The following is a 17,223-nucleotide window of genomic DNA, read 5'->3' on the forward strand; positions in this document are numbered from 1 at the left end:
GGGGGAGAAACATGCTCTGGACGTTTTAGAAAGTCATTAAATGAAGAATTAAATGATTAAAATGGTTTCACTAATTTGTGATTCCATGAAAGACTGTGACATTTCTTTTAAAACCGAATTGATGCATTGGGGCATGAACAGAAGTGTTTGGGAACACTGTAGAGGGCCTGACGTCTTTTGCCCAAGTGGAACTGTTCCCTCCACTGAAACTCTGTAGCCTGGGCAGAGCTCCCTGGTCACCTGCAAGGGCGAGGTGTCCAAGTCTAGGCTTTTGTGTACAGAGTCGGTCCTGGTGCTCAGGCCGGGGTGCAGTCTGTTCTACCTGTGGGCTGTCCCACATGCAGGTGCTGCCGCGCACCCAGCCTGGTCCTGCCTGCCTGCATGCCCTGTGGTTGCCACTCTGGCCCTCACTGCCGTGAGCCCCACTGTCTGCCAGAGGATACACTGACCCTTGCCTCCTCTGTTTTCTGATGCTGTAACTTGTTTTTGCAGCCCAGGTAATTTATAAAGAACAGAGGTTTATTTCGACTTTCAGTCCTGAAGACTGGAAGCCCCACAGCACGTTGCTGGCCTCTGCTCAACTTCTGGTGAGGACCTTCCTGTTGTGCCGGGAGATGGCGAGAGACTTTGGGAGGTGAGACAGAATGAGCGTGCCAGAGAGAACGTGCAAAGCCCCTCCCACACTAACCCACAAATCCATCAATTCATGAAGGGATTGGTCCATTAGTGAGGGCAGAGCCTCGGTGACACAATTGCTTCCCCTGAATCCTCAATTACCTTTAACACAAGACATTCAGTTTCCAACACACGCAATGAAATTTGGGGCACACCCAAACCATAGCAGTTGTTTTCGTAATTTTTACGACAGACGCTGGGTTTCTGATTCACGGGTCAGCCGTGGAATAGGCCGACCTCTTACTTTTGACCCGGCCTCCAATGGGTTATTCAGATGAATTGTGATTTCCTGGGCTCCTGGGAGCTATTTGCAGAGGAACCTCCATGAAGAGCCCTTCTCTGCCTTGCCCCGACTGTGCAGACCCTGGGAACTTCCATCAGCCAGCGGCCTGTGAGGACTGAGTGAGGCTTCCCAGCTCAGCTGGCCCACACCTCCTCCTTATGGCTGTGTTTTGCAAGGAGTGACCTAGGGACACCTGGGGAATCCCAAGGTGCTGTTGGAGGGCCCACAGGTCAAACTGTTTTCAGAGAAATGCTAAAATCCGGTTGATTGTTCATGGTGCCCTGTTGGTCCTGTTGGTGTGCAGGAGTCGAGGGAAAAGGGCTGGTGCCGGGCAGGAAGGAGTCAAGGACAGTTCTCTCGGTCATTACTCACAGTTGTCACCTTCTTCTTGGACTCACTGTCATCATGAACAATAACAGTTTCATAAGGATGACCCTGGTGGAAAAGGGAAAAGGATGAATTTTCGCGAGTCCACAGGAGGTCCCTCTGCAGCTCGGCAGCGTCGTGGGTGTTGGGAGTAAGTTACCTCATCGTGGGGGGACGGGGGGGTTGGTTTCTAGCTCTGAATGGAGCCAACAGCTTTTTCATGGGGAAAAGAAAGACTTGGGGAAAAAAGACTGACTGACTAACAAAGTAGGTTAATCAGAGCTAGAATCTGGCAGATGTTTTCTTGAAAATAAAGAGAGTGAGTCTGCTACTTTAAGAAACTTAACTGACTGCACCTGCGGCCAATGATAAAGTTGAAATTTTCAAGTGAAAATTAAAATTTTAGAGAACTTGCATTCACTCCTATGAGCTTGACGGATTCCTAACACCTAGAGACGTTTCTGATTGTAGGGATTGTAGTAATGCCAAGGCTGAGTCATAAAATGTGTTAACATTTGGTAGATCTGCAAACTCCATGAATCAATATTTGCCAAATGACCAATGCACCACATTGCAAAATCACAGGTGAGTGGAAAACAGGAGTCTATCCGAGGTGCACGATAGTTAGCATTCGTACAGAATTTATGGCTAGGGTTTCAGATTCCACGCTGGGGCTGACTTTGCCAAAGCTACCTCTCGTTGGGTTCTGGTGCTCTGTTAAAGAAGAAAAGCCCTGGTCACCTGGAAAGTCTGCTGGGGGGTGTTTTCTTTCTCCCAGCTGAGTGTTTGTTGGAGGTTGAGTGTTCTTCACAGACCTCAACAACTGATGCCATGGAATGAGCCGGAAGCCAGTCGAGATGCAGCTGCTTTGTTATGTGAGACACTGAGGAGTTTGGACAGGTATAAGCCATTGCTATTATCATCACTGCTCATTTCGCTTGGAAAATAGTTATGTTCTTGCGGTATGAAATCTATGTTCATATGGAATGGACTTATGATTGCTATTTTTAATGCAAAATGATACACATTTAAATTTTTTTCTATTTTAATTTCTAATACAGTAAGCATCATCAAATGCAGCCCTCATGAACAAAAGTTTTTTTAGGATGCCCAATAATAAATAATAAAGTAGTCTTGAAATCAAAAAGTCTAAGAAATTTCTAGGCTTTGTGTAAATAGGAGTCTTCTGAAAAGGTTCCTGGGCAGAGGTGAGGACTTCCAGGAGCCAAGGCGGGTCCCACCTGCTGTCACCTGTGAGCTCCCACCAGGTCTCACTTCTGCCTTCTGTGTAAATGGCCTGGATTCCACAGGGAGTGACTCGGGTCCTCTGGGCACATCGAGCTGACAAGCATTTTAAAAGGAAATCTGGGCCCAGTGAGATGCTGATGGGCAGCTGCAGGTGTGCTTGACCTCTGCCTGGGGACCTGTGCTTGGACTCCTTGCTGTCTCACCTCTGCATGCGGGGTGGGGTGGGGTGGATCCAGCTGCGCATGTCGGCTGTGCCCTTCAGCTGTGCCCTTCAGCTTTCGCCATCGAGCCCTGGGCCCTCCAGGCCTGCAAGGTGAGTGTGCAGTCTTGGACTGCAAGAGGAGGACATCTTCATATTTCTGGGCAGGAAGGAGATAGAATAAAACATCTTGGGTGTATTTGTCACGGGGGATTCAAATCAATGACCAGTCTTCGTCTCTTCCATCTCTCCTGACATGTGCATGCCCTCTGCCCCCAGCCCTGTTCTGGATCCAGAGGCAAACTGGACCCAATCCTGCCCTCAAAGGGCTCACTGTGAAGTTGGGAAATAGAAAACCCACAAACTATGCAAGTGATGGGATGCCATGCCTCCTGTAGGTGACGAGACAGTGGGTGCAGGGGAGGCTAGAGCTGGCGGCTGTGCCCCTGGGTAGGGTGGGGGTGCCTGGTGTGAGGGACGGGTCTGGGGAGAAGGAGTGTTGGGGAATGGAGGGAGGAGAGGATGGAGAACTGCTTCCCAGGGGAGCCAGAAGTCTAAGTCCAGTCGAGCAGTTGTGGTGCCCAGGTGCTGAGGACCAGAGAGGGTGCAGTTATTGGGGGCGGGGGTGCTCAGGTTCTCCCGAGTAGTCTGCTTGCTGAGACCAGTAGTATTTCAATTCAATTGACCCTGCAGAGCGCACACTGCCTCTTGCCTAGTCCAGCCTTGGGGACTTGGAGTGGTCTTCAGGGGTTTGTAGAGCAGGCAGGGCACGGACTTGACCCGGGAGAGTGACCAGGATCTGGTGAGCCGAGAGGAGCATGGAAGGCATTCAAGGTCAGGAGGTGGGAGCACCTCGCCCGTCAGCGGGAAGGGCAAGGTGCAGAATCCCCCTGACGGTGAACTGCGGGTGGGAGTGGCCTGGGCTGCCGCAGAAGGTCTTACTCCACTTGGGCCCTGCCCCTGGGCCACGGCAGCCCAGGATGGTCTTTGAGCAGTGGCTCGGCTGTGAGTCCAGGTTCTCCGAGGGCGACTGCGGGAGTGGGCCTGGGAGGGGAGACGGTCACACAGGCACCGCGGAGGTGTGCCAGGAGCAGTGGGCAGGAAAGGGAGGAGGGAGGTCAACTCTGGAGGAGACGGAGGCTGCGCGGGGGTGAGAGCCAGGGGGTGCCAGGCCCCCAGCCTGACGCGCCACAACACAGACCGCTGTTTCTTTGCACGGCTGAGCAGTGAAAGTCACGAGGGTATCTTCTTCCCCTCTTAGTTTTGGGAAGAGCAGGAGGAGGAAGCATGTTGGGCTGGGGGTCAAGTTCCAGGCCTCTTCAAGGCCACTATTACTACTCAGGAGAGACCCAACTCGGAGTCCTGGGGGACCCAGACCAGAGGCTTGGAGCCTCTGTCTGTCTTCTGTGGACTCCCGCCTCCTCTGTGGGCTCAGTGTGGTTGGTGGCCCCATGAGGGCCCCCAGTGACTGCCACCTCTGCTGTCCATGGCCTCCTGTGATCCCCTCTTGAGTGTGATTGGACCTCAGGGCTCACTTCTCACCAACAGACCTCGGTGAAGTGATGGGAAGCGGCGTCCCAGGTAGCTGCAGGGCCGGGCCTCGTTCCTGATCGCCATCTCCTGCTCCTGCTTGCCCAGTCCTCTGGGGGATGTTTGCTGCCATGTGGTGAAGAATTCAGGTCTCCAGTGAGTGGGGATGGAACAAAGTCCTCCCCGTCAGGCCTGAGATGATCGCTGTGCCCGAGAGTTTTGAGAGTTGCTGAGCCAGAAGGACCAGCCAGCCACTCCCTGATCCACAGAAACCGAGAATGTGTACTTGTTGCGTTAGGCGGCCGAGTTTGGGGAGGTTTGTTACACAGTGTAGATAGCTGATACACCCAAGCTCTCTTGGTGGTGGCTAAGAGTGCTGGCCCCAGAGCTGGACACGTGGGTTCAGATCCTGGCTTTGCCATTTATAAGATGTGCAACTTTAAGCCCATTATTTGATTCTATGGGCCTCAGTCCCTTTACCTGTGAAGCGGAGGGCAGAGTACACCAGGCTTGTGCTTTGAGTTTTCTTCTCCCTGGGCACACCTGAGGGGTTGCCAGCAGCTAGGATTGCTGAGATTCTCTGGAGAGAGGAGCCAGCTGCTCTTCTTCCTGCCATGTGGCCTAGGGAACACCTGTGTCATCCCCTGCACCCCGAGCTGCTGGAGGAAGGTGACTGATGAAGGAGTTGGCTTCAGGTCTTGCCCTCCTGAGCTCTGGGTAGGTGCTCTCAGGTGACCACAGCCTGTAGGCAGGAGCTGCCCGCCCCTCCCAGCAGGCACTTCCTGAGCATCTGCTATGAGCTGGGACCCTACAGGGCACCTGAGGTTGAACTGACCTAGAGGGTTTCCTGAGCCCGGGGCTCTGAGCATCTGGGGAAGTAGGCCTCTGCAGAGATGTCTGGCCTCCCAGGGCACATGGTGGCGAGTGAGTGTGTTGGCTCCTTGTCACAGTGGCTGGCAGTGTCCCTGGTGTTTGGTAGGTAGGGCTGGGGGCTCCTGCAGTTGGAAGATAGTACCTCACGGCAAGGAATACCCTACTCCTGGTGCCAGTTCACTGCACCTTTGGGAATTCCAAGTCCGGGGGAGAACCATGTTAATTAACCACACAAATACCTGAGAAGAGCCGGATGGTGTCCCTGCTGTGAAGGCAGAGGCGGGAAGCGTGGGGAGCCGCAGAGGACCTGTCCAGGGAGGCCGTGGGGATGAGGAGGGCTTTCCTCTGACTGTCCAGAGCTTGAAGCACGAGTGCACAGGGGGCTGGAGGGGCAGGAGGGGCCTCTGAGGGGAGCTGAGCGGAAGGCACTACCGCGTGGAAATGGGATGCGCCAAACGTGGAGGCCGCCAGGGGCGGGGCAGAGGGGAGTGTCAAGGGAATGGGAAGAGGGGCTGAGGAGGCAGTCACAAGGGCCCCAAGAAGCCACGTGGCACTCTGGTCTGTCTCCCAGGAGATTTCAGCAGGAGGGTGACCTGTCCACATCAGGCAGAGGGCCACCCTGGAAGGCAGGGAGAGTGGGGGCGCAGGCAGAGGTAGGCCCTGCACTCCTTCCTGAGGAGGAGGACCGAGGACCAAAGGCGCGGGTCTGCAGGGCGTGAGGGGGAAGCGGGGCGCAGGTGCCCTGGGTCTGGAGGCGAGGAGGAAGGCGGTGGCAGTGACTCGGGTGTGGTGTCACTTAGCAGGTTGCAGGCCCGGGGGTGATGGCAGGCTTGGCTTGGGACAAACTGAGCCGGGTGCTCCTGGGCCAGCAAGGTGGGCATGTGGACTAGACTCTCAGGTATGCGGCCCGGCAGAGGCACAGCTGGGCCGGAGGCAGGGTTTGGAAGAGGTTTGTGTCCTTGGTAGTAGCAGAGGTCATGGAAAGTGAGCATGCCCAGGAAGAGGGACTCCAGCTAGAGAAGACGCTGCCCACCTAATGGCCAGGTAGAGGAGGTGACCCCGTGGGGGAGGGGCCCAGGGGGGAGGTGTCGGCCCAGGGGGCTTTCGGGATGGGGAGGCTGGAGTGGAAGCAGGGCCTGGGGCTGCGGGGAGACTGCAGGTGAGGGTGGCTGTATTAAGCAGGGTTGTGGCGACCTTGGCAGGCCCAAGGTCAAAGCCTGGTGAAGCAGTGCTGGCGGAGGCCAGGCAGGACTGGGTGGACGAGAGCAGATGGCGACTGCCTGGCACCCCTTTGCAGAAGTCTGGGGGTGGGGATAGAGCAGTGTGGGGTTGAGGGAGCCATTTATTTGTTTAATCTGTGGAGGAGCGTTTCCGACACCCCGCTACAGCCGAGCTTTATCTCAGTTACATTCTTTTTTCTTTTCTTTTTTTTTTTTGGTACTGGGGATTGAATCCCAGAGCACTTCACCACTGAGCCACATCCCCAGCCCTTTTTATTATTATTATTTTTTTATTTTGAGATAATGACTCACTAAGTTGCTTAGGGCCTCATAATTTGAACTTGTGATCCTCAGCCCGGAGTCAATGGGATTACAGATGTGTGCCACCATGCCCAGTTGTTACATTCTTGAGTACAAACAGCCTATGACATAGAGATTATTTCGACAAAGTGAGTACCCATACAAAAAAGCAGATACTGTTATTCTCCTGTCTTTATTTGTGAAGCTCAGAGTGGTTATGTAACTTGCTCAAGGCCACACAGCTAGAAAATAGATCCAACCAGTCGGTTAGCTAACGTCTTAATTGAAGAGCCCGAATCTTAGCCCTTACACTTACTCCTCCAACACTCAAGCTCTGCTGCCTTTCAACTGAGCCCTGGTCACTGCCTGTCCTGTGTGTCCCCTGATCGGTGATCCTCTTGTGGGAAGAGCTGGATTTGCATGTCCACCAAGTGTGCAAGATCCTAGAGCTCGTGGCAGCTGGTTGTGTCTTTTCTACGTTTAGTGGTGAACTTGGCTGTGATGGGAGTATTTGCACCAAGGAAATTGGCCCAGGTGACAAATTAGAGCTAGTTTTAGTTTGCGCCGCTCACTGCGCAGCCTTAGGTGCCTTTGTCTCGACGAGCAGCCGAGGTCCTCTGGCTCTCTTGGGCTTCCTTACCTGTGCCCTGCTCTGGCCTTCCACCTGCGGCCATGAGACCTGGGCTCCAGAGTGCTGAGCTGGAGGGGCCGGGCAGCAGGAGGGCGTCAGGGCGACGCTGCAGCTTGGGAAGCCCTTGCTGGAGTGAGGAGTGAGCTGAGCTGGCCTTTCCACCTGCCGCCACAGCCTCCTGTGCCCCCGGGGCCAGCCCTGCCTTCCAAGACCGAGACCTCCAGAGCTGTCACTTCTCCTCCCTAAGTGTGGCATGGCTTAAGTGAGGACCAAGGAGGAAAGGCCGAGGCTCCTCGTGCCCTGGGAGAGGCTAGCACCATGCGCTCCCTCTGCAGAGCTGCCTGGGAGCGGTTCCTCCTCACGGAGGCCCCCTGTGTCCACTCCACTGCAGACAAGGAAACCGAGGTGCAAAAGAGGAAGCAACCTGTGTCCAAACCTAGCTGCCGAGGGCAGCCCGAGATTTCCTCCCAGGCAGCCCAGAGGCCTCAGGCCTCACTTCCATGTTCCTCCTGGTCCACGCGCAGGGGTCGGCTCGGAACCCAGAGTGGTATCTGAGGGCTTTCGGATGCATGTGTCTTCCCGCCTGCCCTGCTAAGGCAGGGCTTTCCTGGGACCGGCTGGTGGGGTGGGCAGGGCTGCTGTCCTGCTGTCACTGCTCCCAGCTGGGTCTCAGGCTCATTGGGGCAACGGGAGGGCCGTGGCTCAGGTCCCCGTGGGGCCTGCTTGGGGCTCGTGAGCCACCTGCCCAATCGAGGCCAGGCACGAGGAGCTTGCCCAGGCCCCAGCCGTGGCAGCTGGCCCGGGCTCCTGGTGGCCACCCACAGCCTGCAGCGCCCACCCCCACGTGAACAGTGGCGTGTGCAGTTCCCCATTCAGCTGAGGGTGAGTGCTGCGCTATTTTAAGCCCACATGGAAGTATTTTTTTTTTTTTATAAGGACCATCTGCTACCGGCCCCAGCCCAGATGATACAGTTAGAGCTGCCCACAGCATCCTCTCCCGCCTTCAGACAGTTCCAGGAACGAGGGTGACTCAGACCCAGCTGAACCCTGTCTTGCTAACCCGAGCGATGGCCCAGGCAGCATGGGGACAAACACGTTCGTGGGGCAGGTGCCCTCCGTTGCCTCTCAGACAGGAAGGGGACCTCAGCCTCTGTTTCAGGGGTGCCGAAGCCCTCCTCAGCTGCACCCCTTCCCCTCGGAGGGACTGTGACCAGGTCAGAAGTTCAAGTGCAGATGCTGCAGCTTCTTGTCACAGCAGCTAGTCACAAAGCATGTCACAGAGAAGCTGGTGGTGCACAGCCTTGGTCACTACCCTGCTATGGCTGTCCCCAGAAGAGCCCCTGGGTCCACATGGGGAGGCAGAAATGGTGGGTGCCTTGCTGGGCTGTTTGAGGAGGTGTCCTGGGGGGTCTCACCCTGGGCTGTTGGGAAGATGCTGTGGCCCAGGGCTGCCCCCAGCCAGGGCCCAGGGCCTGGCACTCGCTCTCGAGCGGCTCGCCGCTGCCTTCTCACCTCCCCCTTCTCTCCTCTTCCCTTCTTAGCACCTAATGACTCACATGAAAAGAGGACGTGTAACCCAGTGGGCAGGGCAGGGACTGCAGTGAGACTTTGCATCTGGGACCTGCCCTTCATAGGCTGTGTGGCTCAGAGCTGCGTAAATATGATCCCTGGGGCTCGTTTTGCTCCCCTGTAAATGGGGTCAATCTGACCCACCTCCTAGGGAGCCAGAGAGCAGTAAGAGGGTAGTTCACGGGGAGCGTCCACGATGCCCAGCTGCTTTGTTCTCTATCATCATGAAGGGCAAAGCCGGCCTCTGGGTTGGCTGGGAGGCTCAGGCGTATCCGGAAATGCTGGCTCCGAGCTTCTGCCAGGCAGCGCCTCCCACCACATCGCTGTCACTGTGCTCCGGGTGCCTCGGCCCCCCTCCTGCCGTGGAACTGTGGGGACTCTGGTGACAAAATGCATGGGCCACAGTTAACTCGATCCTGATAGTGTAGGCCCCGGCCTGGGCCAATATGTCCTCACCCAGTTATTTTGATCAATGTCTTTGACCAGGATTGGGGGACCCCCGAGGACCCCCGAGGGCCAGCCTTTGCTTGGTGCTTCTTTGCCTTTTCTGGCCCCTCCTCTCCTTTCAGGGGCTATGGCTGGCCGGTCAGGCCTGGCTGCCACCCTCCCTGGGCTCACCGCGTCAGGCCCGCAGCCCGCCCTGGGGCTGTCCTGGGGCCTGTACCCTTCGAGGCCAGCGTCTGATGGTGCGATGGGACTTCCTGCCCAGGGTCTGTCTATCTGCCTCTCCTTGCTCCTTGGTGGAGTCCTACAGTTTATCTGTGGTCACTTTTCTCACCCATTTCCTGCCAGCTGCTACTGGTTTTCAGTCAGCTCTGAGAGCTACGGTGATTGGGAAAGGCTGCCTGGGAGTGTTCACCAGGTCGTCTGGGGGGACACGGGGACATAGGCCCTGAGGAGCACAGTGGGGGCACCCCTGTGAGGGACACAGGAAAGACACATTTCTCACAGAAAAGTGGGCACACTCAGTGTGTCACGGAAGCCCGTGTGTGTGCATGTGTGTGTGTGTGTGTGGGGGGGGGCGTATAAAGGAAAAAATTTAAAATGCACAGAAGCCAAAATGGTTTCACGTTTTGAGAAGTCAGAACAGAGCTCCAGGCTGAGCTTGGCCCTTTCACGGGGCCTTCGTGTCCTCCCTGAGGTGACTGTGGTGAGATGTCTCAGATAGGACATTTAAAGTCTTATTTCCTGGCATTTCCAAAAATGAAGACCCCCACCCTGGCCACGCGGCACATGACTCCGCCCAGGAGAAAACTCTATGTTGGGAAACAGTTTTGGGGTGGCCCCGAATGTCGGCAATCACTTGGTCCAGGGTCTTTCCCTGCGGAGAGGGTTGATACCCAGGAGCAGCTGCGGTAGTTGGGAAAGGACACAGGCTGCCTCCTGGAGGGTGGGACCAGACCCGGCAAGAGTGGCATCACCTGGGGACCTGTGTAAGGCGCTGTGCTGAGTCTCAGCCAGTGGGGCCAGACCTGGGGAGGGCAGCGGACTGGGTCCTGCCTCACCACTGGGTGGCCCTGCCCTGGCCTTCATTGGTAGATTCAGATTTTCTGTTGGTAGGTGGGGTTGCGAGGAATGAGACAGACACTGCAGAGCAGAATCACATGTTCCATTCCACACGTATTTTCAGCCTCCCTTGGGTACCAGGCTCTGTGCTGCACTCATAAGGGGCCACCTGGCACCTAGAGTTCAAGGTACTTACTGGGAGGGGACAGATAAAGTAAAGAAGGGTGCTGTCTACTAAGGAGAAGTTCCTAACTGGACCTGGCCTGGCTGCTGGGAGACCCCATGGGGCCCCATGGGGGGAGATGGCCATGAGGTGACCTCCTGGGGTGAGACCCAAAGCAGTTAATCAATGGATGGGAATTAGATGAGGGAGGAGACTTGGAACGCTGTAGTGAAGGGGAAGGAAGGTTCTGAGAATAGCCTTTAAGATTTGGGGGTCAGCCCAGCTCTGAGGTTGAGTGCCTAACCTTAGTCCAGTCCCCATACCTCTCTAAATCTCAGTGTTTGATCTCATAATGGGTCTAATAACATTTCCCTTTGAGTATAAGATTTAAATGAGATAATACATGCAAAGTACTTAGCAAGGCCTCCCTAAACTCAGTCAAGACAACAGTGGCTGCCTTGTTGGGGAGCAGTGGGGAGCCATGAAGGGCTTTCAGGTACAGAGCAACATGCATGGGATAATGTAACCACATCTGGAAACTCTGTGGACATTTAGGCCAGTAGAGGCTCCTTGTTGTGCACAACATGCACACACCATTCATATTTCAAGATACAATCATGCTTAAAATTTGTCTGAGAAAATATCTGAAATATCAGTGTAGAATCTGACCACTTTCCAAAGCAGCATTCCTTTGGATTGAGAATAAAATTGTAGAACAACGCTTCATTATTTTCCCTCTCAACAAGTCACAGAGCCCAGAATACAGGAAAATTGTGGCTTTCGATGATTGAGCCTTCCGGATGCCCACGCCCGGGCAAGACCTGGCTCTGGATGTGCCCAGTCCAGTGACCTGCATTCTTGGAGCCATGTGGGCAAACCCTGCTTCTCATGGAGAAATCCTCAGCTGAACCAGGCTTTTCTGTTTTCAAAGATGGGAGGTCTCTGGAGGGAACTCCGCGGTACCGGACGAGAGCCTTTGACAGTTCCTTCCCGGATGCTTTGAGAAAGTCCTGCATTTAGTTTCCATTCAAAAGCAGCCTTGGGGCAGATGCCCCTTGATCCTCCCGTGAGCAGTTGGTGAGCACCTTCATGCACCCTTGCACAGGCTCAGACAGTGACCGGCTGCAACACCCATTCTAAAAGTGAGAAACACCGTCTGCAGGTCAAATAGAGCAGGCATGAAGGCCCAGGGTCTTCCTGGTCCTAGGCTGTGTAGACTTTTCCTTACTGAGCGACTCGCTCTCTGCTGACTTCTGAAGGAGGGGGATGGGGGCCACCTAGAAGCATCAGACGCCCAAATGTGGAGGCTACGCCGGCCACCCGGGTGCCTTTCCCGAGAACCTGTGCAGCTGCCACCCACATCAAAGGTGTGTGGTCCAGGTGGGAGCCTGGGTGGTCAGGTGCGATTCCTGGCACCGGCACCAACCCTCTGCGACACGACTGCTGCCTTTATCTCTAAACTGGGACAAGGTGTAATGTTTCTGGTTCTATGAACATTCCTGGGAGAACCACTTCACTGGCCAGGATTGTGCCATGTGCGGTGTGGGTTCCGGACAGAGATTCCCCCTCCCCATGGTTTTCTGGGAGTTCATCTGAGGATGGGGCCAGAGCCCCCGACTCTGTTACTTACAGGAAATGGTCACATTAGAGGCTCTTACTCCAGCACCGCCTGGATTGGAGGTGAAACAGCACTGAGGCTTCTCTCGCTAACCCACAGGTTGGCGTCTGTGCCCAGGGCCTTTCCCTCCCTGCCAATCACTTTGGATGCTCCGAAGACCCTGTGCGGCCCTGAGGACTGCCGGAGCTCCCCAGCAGGCCGGTTTCCTCCCAGCCCCAGGGCCTTCGCAAGTGCTACTCCCTTGTGGTGTGATGGTGGCAGACTCTCTTCATTCTTCAGAACCCAGCCTCAGGCTCACGCCTTCTGGGAAGTTTTTGTGGATCCCTCGGATCTCTGAGGGCTCATGAGTCATTTCCTCCATGCACGGGCTGTGTTACGGATTCAGGGTGCCCCGAGACCTGTTCTTGGTCACTTCTGGCAGGCCAAGGGAGAGCCTCCCACTTTTGGGGAAGCAGGAGGGAATCGTTCCTTCCATCTCACACCGGATCCCTGCCCCTGACCAGGAGTTGGAGTTTTTGTTTTAGAACACCCTGCAGCAGGGGGTTGATCTCAGGGCTGTCCTGAAGCCTGGAGACAGGGGAGGGCCCCTTCAGGATTAAAGCAGGTCAGAGGCTCCCGGGAGGAATCAGCAGCTCCCTTTGGATGGAAGCACAGGGCTGCTGCTTTGGAGGGCCCTGGGGAGGGTCAGGCCCCTGGAGGACCCTGTAAGCTCAGCAGAGTCTGCCCTGCAGCAGCCTGACCTTCTGAGGGAAGCCGGGAAGGCCATCGAATCCCAGGATCTCTCTCACTGGCTGTGGCTTTGGGGGTGGGGCTGTGACCGTGAGAAAGGAGAGGCCCAATTGCAGGAGATTGATGGGGACCAGGCCTAATCCTGGCCCAGGTGCTGGCTGGTGACATTCCAATGGCTCCCCAGGTCTGGTTTTTCCTGTTACTGAAACTGCTGCAGCATGAAAGTTTCTCTGGGCCAGGTCAGAAGTGCCCATGTACAGAAGGCTGAGCTCAAAGGAACAGGAAATCAGGACTTGTATCAGCACCAGCTCAAACTCTGCAGTCCTGGCCTGCTTCCTAAAAGGGAAGGGGGTGACAGCACGGGATGGGGGCTGAGATTTCCCAGGGAGGTCAGGGATGACAGTGGGCTGGGGTCCCCCAGGGAGGTTGGGGATGACGCAGGGACTTCCCAGGAGGTCAGAGTTCTGGTCTGGAGGGGAAGGGGCTTTGCTCTGCCCGCAGTGGTGGCCCACAGCCGTTCTCTGACCCCGTGGGTTTCTGTTTCCTTCTCTGTTAGAATGAGGCCAAAGGCACGTGCCTGCCACCCTGGAAGGATCTGGGTTGGGGACAAACAGGGTAATTCTGGACACTGCATCTTGGATGTTCCTGTTCTCTTCTGGGCAGTCTCTGGCGAAATGTGATGTGAATGGTGACTCCGGAAGTGGGGGGTCACAGAGAGGCAAAGAGGGGCTGCCATAGTCATGGGCTCAGGTAGCTAGGAGGGTCCTGAGGCCAGGCATGGGGGGCAGCCGCAGCCACTTCCCCCACAGTTGAGAAAACCAAGGCCCAGGGAAGGTGAGTGTGTGGCCCTGGGACCCAGAGCTCTCAGTGGCTAAATGCTGATATCAGGGTGTGGGCTTCTCAGGTGGGGATCTCAGTAGGTAGCCCAAGGTGACCCCACTCTGAATTCCAGGGCTGGGCACCTGGGTCAGCTCCCCTCCTCTTCTCCCCAAGGAGGCAACCCTTCAGGGCAGGGTCCTCCGCATGACAGCCCGAACTTGTGGCCTGGCTGAAGGACACAGACTCCTGTGTCCAGCAAAGAGGCAGTTCCTGCACAGGGAGGGAAGAGGCCGGGAGTGGCCAGGTAGGTCCAGGCCTCCCGAGCTCCTGGGATCAGAGACCCCACCTCCTCTCATCACAGCCTAGATCCCCTTGGGAGGCACTTCTGGCCACCTACCCTGACCCCGGCCGGTGCCTCTGGCTGCGGGTGGTGAGGGCAGGGAGGGGACCTGGCAGAACAGCTCACGCTGCACAAGTCTCCCACACTGAGTCCCCCTCAGCTTGTTCCACTTTCAAAAATAGCTAATGAGGAAATTAATTTTGTCACCCAGATGTATTCAGTAAAAACATGTCAGGGGAAGACAATTAACCTCTGCACTGATGAATCCTGCCCAAGCTAATGAAGTTCACATCTGTAGACGCTGAGAAGTTGGAATGGGGAGAGGACCCAAATCAGGGCTTCCTCCAGGCAGGGGAGGAGTGGGGGGGAAGAGACAGAGACAGAGATGGAGGGAGGAGAGAGGAGGAGAGTGGGAAGAATGGCGGGAGAGGGTGAGGGAGTGCGGGCTTCACGGCAACCTGGCCCTAACCTTTTCTGAGTATTTTCTGTTGTTCGAGGCTATCGCTTGCAGTTGGTTTGGGACAGGATAAGACTTGACAAATTAAACCAGAAAATGAAAGATTAGAATTTTTAAAGACGTAGTTTCAATCTTTCCTGGACTGAGTCATCTCTGCTTAATGATTCTGGATTCCTTTTCCTTGGGGACCTCAAGCCCCACGAGGAGGTTACTTGCCAATAGGAGGGGCCTATGGCTGGCCGGCTGGTCCCTGAAAAAAATCTCCCTGTGTTGGCTGAGAGTAGCACGGTCAATGCAGGTGGCCTCTGGGTCTCCTGGTCTTCACGGAGACCGCCACAGGGAGATGGCAGCCCCTTAGAAGAGGTCACTCTGCCAACATTGGATCCAACGTGTGGGGGGGTCAGTGTGAAGAGAACGGGTGGCGCTGCCTGGACCCCACCCTCCTGTCCCTCAGCTCTGCATAGGAAGCAGGTCCAGTGGAACCTTCTCTGGAGATTTTCAGCGGAGATGTCAGGTCTGACATCCCTGTGACCTCTCCGGGGTCTGTCACATCCATGACTTGGTCTGGGCCTTCTCAGGTGCTGACAGCAGTGCTCACCTGCCAAGCCTGGCTCCTGGTCCACCGGGCCAACTTGGCCATCAGCCAGAGGGGCTACTTTGCCCTTGCCTGTCAGGAAACCACACTTTCCTTCATCCCTCCCAGCTCTGTGAAGCACAGGACAGAAGCAGCTGCCCTTCAAATCTCTTTAAATGACCAGTTCTTGAATGTTCTAGGATGCGTGGTGGCGGGGGGCAGTGTGGCCTGGCTGGGCCGCCCACTGGGAGGCAATGAGGAAATGGAGGAAGACGCTTAGACACTCAGGATGTGCTTCTTTCCAGAAAACCCAGGACAATGACAGTAGCTGGCCAACAAGAGAAGGGGGCTGGGAGCTTGGACATCCAGGGCCTGGGGTTTAGCTGGGGTCAAGCCTGGGCTGCCATGTTGGAACTCAGGGGGGCGGGGGGGCATCAGTGGAAGAGTCAATGCTGGGACGCTGAAAGAATGCCGACCCTGTCACCTCACCCCTTGCAGACACGGAGAGAGGGAGGAGATATTAGGTATCTGGATTTTCCGATGACCAGGCTCTTACTAATCTAATCTTCCTAAGCAGAGTGACAAGTGTGCAGATTGCAGGGAGTGATAGATGTCACATATCTTGAGTTCAGTTGGGCCGTTGCTTGCTCTGTGTGAAGAACCACCCCCACCACAAACCAGGAATCAGGGGTAGATTTTTCCAGCTTCATGAATTACAAGCTGGGCAGACCAGAGCCTCCCAAGTGCCCACCCACACAGAAAAGGGTCTCAGAGTGACTCCTGTGGGCCCAGGGCAGTTGGTGTGGTCATTACACCCTGGAGAGAATGGTGAACTTGTCGGATTTTGCAGTGAGGTGGGCAGGGGCTACACCCTGGAGAAGGGATCCTAACCCGCACAGGCTGGCAAAGCCTACAGGGGTGAAAATGGAACCACGAGGGGCCCAGGCGCAGCCGTGCTGGGAGGGCTCACCCCGCAGCTCTGGGCCCTGGGTCTGGTGCCTGCCCCGTACCTGGCAGAGAGCTGGGTTGAGTCCTCATCTGGCTCTGCAGGTGAGCACAAGCCCCGGGAAGCTTGTCCCCACACACCAAGCTCGTTCCACACCACCTGCCAGCCACCCCCAGGCCGCAGGCCCCACGGATGAGCAAAGGAATGAAAGCCCGAAGGAGGAGGGATTCTGGGGGAGACTGATGAGGTGGCTGCCGAGTCTGCGAGTGTGTAGGATGCAGGCTTCTCCAGCCCGGATGGGGGCAGCTCTCTGCTCTGCTCTGGACAGACCACACGTGAGGGCTCCGGGTTAGAGGGCGGGAGGAGGATTCTGGCACCAGGGTTCAGCATGCAATTGAGTTGCTAATGAACACTCTGTGTCTGCAGCCCTCAGAGGTGGGTGGGTGCTGCCTTGTAGTCCTGACCCCTCCTGCGGGATCCATGACATCTAAAAGGACACCCTGGAATCCCACAGGCCTGGGGAGAATCCCAGTCAGGGCACTGACCAGCCCAAGCCTCAGTTTCCCCATCTGTGTGTTGACATGAGTTTTTCCTCATTAGAAGGAACAACATATGTAAGTAAATGTGTTTTAGTTAGAACACACTGCACAATGCTGTCCTCCCTTCCAGCACACACACATGTGTGGTGCCCTGGGCCTGGGGGAGTCTTGGAATGTCCTGGGGAGAGGCCTGAACCTCCCTTAGCCGCTACCTGCCAATCTTCCACCGTCAGAGCAGAGGCCACCTGGTCCTGGGAGGAATGAGGGCTGGGAGCTACTCCCGCCCACGGTCCCTTCCCTCCCTGTCTTTTCCACCCCTGTGTAGACCTGGACGAGGGAGGGAGTGGGAGCCAGTTCCAGAGCTCCGGGTGGTCTCCCCCACTGTAACCTGCCGAGTGACACCTGTGGCGCAGCAGCTCCCTGTGTCCAGGGCCTCCTCAGAGGGAGGCAGGGCCCAGGAAGTCTGCTTGGCCGCCTTCTGGTCCTGCAGCCTTTGATATAGGCCCCCGCTCAGCTCTGGGGCTGGCTGGCCTGCTGGGACTCTCCCCTGCTCCTGTTTGGCTGACCCTGGTGGCCACCTGGCCACTGTAGGGGTTACTCAACAGTCATGCAGGGCAGAAGGGTGGTGACGGGGGGGG

At 56.1% G+C, this 17,223-nt stretch overlaps 1 long non-coding RNA gene across 1 annotated transcript in view; it reads left to right on the forward strand.

Annotated features, from left to right (window-relative positions):
- Positions 1 to 5,993: 5,993 nt before the first annotated feature.
- The window catches only part of LOC125617275, a 32,459-nt gene continuing 21,229 nt past the window's right edge, over positions 5,994 to 17,223 (forward strand). Inside the window, exon 1 of the long non-coding RNA XR_007348253.1 lies at positions 5,994 to 6,218. This is a non-coding gene — a long non-coding RNA (uncharacterized LOC125617275). The remainder of the gene's footprint in view (positions 6,219 to 17,223) is intronic.

Source organism: Marmota marmota, unplaced genomic scaffold (genome assembly GCF_001458135.2).
Source record: "Marmota marmota marmota unplaced genomic scaffold, marMar, whole genome shotgun sequence".
In the NCBI taxonomy this organism is placed as follows: domain Eukaryota; kingdom Metazoa; phylum Chordata; class Mammalia; order Rodentia; family Sciuridae; genus Marmota; species Marmota marmota.